This window comes from Pleurodeles waltl, chromosome 8 (genome assembly GCF_031143425.1).
Source record: "Pleurodeles waltl isolate 20211129_DDA chromosome 8, aPleWal1.hap1.20221129, whole genome shotgun sequence".
NCBI lineage: Eukaryota > Metazoa > Chordata > Amphibia > Caudata > Salamandridae > Pleurodeles > Pleurodeles waltl.
In genome coordinates, this window is record NC_090447.1 from 1506357045 (window position 1) to 1506359544 (window position 2500).

The following is a 2500-nucleotide window of genomic DNA, read 5'->3' on the forward strand; positions in this document are numbered from 1 at the left end:
CAGCAGCTGGTATTCCCAAGCAGTCTCCCATCCAAGTACTAACCAGGCACAACGCTGCTTAGCTTCTGAGATCAGCTGAGATCAGTCACATTCAGGGTGGTATGGCCGTAGGCAAAACACACTCCTGTTTCAGGTCTCTTGTGTTGAGACAGCCCGCCGGTCTGGAGCCTGCTGCTCTCAAACACGCCTGCACTCTTCTGTTCACAAACTGCCCTCTTCACAAACTTCTTACAGAGGTCCAAGCACACACCCTGTTTTGCACCAGCCTCGCAATCGCTTCATCTGTACTTCCACACAGTCTCAGACTGCCCTTTCTTTAGGGCCCAGCACAAGCAGCAGACCAGCTCACCACCAGCAGCTTGGGGTGAGTGTGAAGTGCAGAAAGATTCTCAATTTTCCTTCAGAAAGAGTGTATTTTAGTGTTATTGCTGTTTTTTTATTTATTTGAAGAAAGGAAAAAAGAGTAGAAGAAATAATAAATGAAAAGTAACATTAGAGAGGACTCTATGCAATTGTTCTAAGACGTGCACCACATACTGTCTGCAAGAGGCGAAATGCCTACAGCACCTGGTATTCCCAGGCAGTCTCCCATCCAAGTACGAACCAGGTCCGACGCTGCTTAGCTTTTGAGATCAGAAAAGATCAGGCACATTCAGAGTGGTATGGCCGTAGGCAGAATACACTCCTGTTTCAGGCCTCTTGTGTTGAGACAGCCCGCCGGTCTGGAGCCTGCTGCTCTCAAACACACCTGCACTCTACTGTTCACAAACTGCCCTCCTTCACAAACTTCTTACAGAGGGCCAATCGCACACCCTGTTTTGCACCAGCCTCACAATCGCTTCATCTGCACTTACACACAGTCTCAGACTGCCCTTTCTTTAGGGCCCAGCACAAGCAGCAACAGACCAGCTCACCACCAGCAGCTTGGGGTGAGTGTGAAGTGCAGAAAGATTCTCAATTTTCCTTCGGAAAGAGTGTATTTTAGTGTTATTGCTGTTTTTTTTATTTATTTGAAGAAAGGAAAAAAGAGTAGAAGAAATAATAAATGAAAAGTAACATTAGAGAGGACTCTATGAAATTGTTCTAAGACGTGCACCACCTACTGTCTGCAAGAGGCAAAATGCCTAGAGCACCTGGTATACCCAAGCAGTCTCCCATCCAAGTACTAACCAGGCCTGACGCTGCTTAACTTCTAAGATCAGACGAGATCAGGCCCATTCAGGGTGGTATCGCCGTAGGCAGAATACACTCCTGTTTCAGGCCTCTTGTGTTGAGACACCCTGCCGGTCTGGAGCCTGCTGCTCTCAAACACACCTGCACTCTACTGTTCACAAACTGCCCTCCTTCACAAACTTCTTACAGAGGGCCAATCGCACACCCTGTTTTGCACCAGCCTCACAATCGCTTCATCTGCACTTACACACAGTCTCAGACTGCCCTTTCTTTAGGGCCCAGCACAAGCAGCACCAGACCAGCTCACCACCAGCAGCTTGGGGTGAGTGTGAAGTGCAGAAAGATTCTCAATTTTCCTTCAGAAAGAGTGTATTTTAGTGTTATTGCTGTTTTTTTATTTATTTTAAGAAAGGAAAAAAGAGTAGAAGAAATAATAAATGAAAAGTAACATTAGAGAGGACTCTATGCATTTGTTTTAAGACGTACACCACCTACTGTCTGCAAGAGGCAAAATGCCTACAGCAGCTGGTATTCCCAAGCAGTCTCCCATCCAAGTACTAACCAGGCACAACGCTGCTTAGCTTCTGAGATCAGCTGAGATCAGTCACATTCAGGGTGGTATGGCCGTAGGCAAAACACACTCCTGTTTCAGGTCTCTTGTGTTGAGACAGCCCGCCGGTCTGGAGCCTGCTGCTCTCAAACACGCCTGCACTCTTCTGTTCACAAACTGCCCTCTTCACAAACTTCTTACAGAGGTCCAAGCACACACCCTGTTTTGCACCAGCCTCGCAATCGCTTCATCTGCACTTCCACACAGTCTCAGACTGCCCTTTCTTTAGGGCCCAGCACAAGCAGCAGACCAGCTCACCACCAGCAGCTTGGGGTGAGTGTGAAGTGCAGAAAGATTCTCAATTTTCCTTCAGAAAGAGTGTATTTTAGTGTTATTGCTGTTTTTTTATTTATTTGAAGAAAGGAAAAAAGAGTAGAAGAAATAATAAATGAAAAGTAACATTAGAGAGGACTCTATGCAATTGTTCTAAGACGTGCACCACATACTGTCTGCAAGAGGCGAAATGCCTACAGCACCTGGTATTCCCAGGCAGTCTCCCATCCAAGAACGAACCAGGTCCGACGCTGCTTAGCTTTTGAGATCAGAAAAGATCAGGCACATTCAGAGTGGTATGGCCGTAGGCAGAATACACTCCTGTTTCAGGCCTCTTGTGTTGAGACAGCCCGCCGGTCTGGAGCCTGCTGCTCTCAAACACACCTGCACTCTACTGTTCACAAACTGCCCTCCTTCACAAACTTCTTACAGAGGGCCAATCGC

At 47.1% G+C, this 2500-nt stretch overlaps 5 pseudogenes; all 5 read right to left on the bottom strand.

Moving 5' to 3' along the window:
* LOC138251054 (5S ribosomal RNA) overlaps positions 1 to 113 on the bottom strand; it is a 119-nt pseudogene extending 6 nt beyond the window's left edge.
* A 442-nt stretch (positions 114 to 555) lies between these two features.
* On the bottom strand, positions 556 to 674 carry LOC138256616 (5S ribosomal RNA; annotated as a pseudogene).
* A 447-nt stretch (positions 675 to 1121) lies between these two features.
* LOC138251711 (5S ribosomal RNA) lies at positions 1122 to 1240 on the bottom strand (annotated as a pseudogene).
* Positions 1241 to 1686: 446 nt separating this feature from the next.
* Positions 1687 to 1805, bottom strand: LOC138251055 (5S ribosomal RNA; annotated as a pseudogene).
* Positions 1806 to 2247: 442 nt separating this feature from the next.
* LOC138250782 (5S ribosomal RNA) lies at positions 2248 to 2366 on the bottom strand (annotated as a pseudogene).
* Between the last annotated feature and the right edge of the window lie 134 nt (positions 2367 to 2500).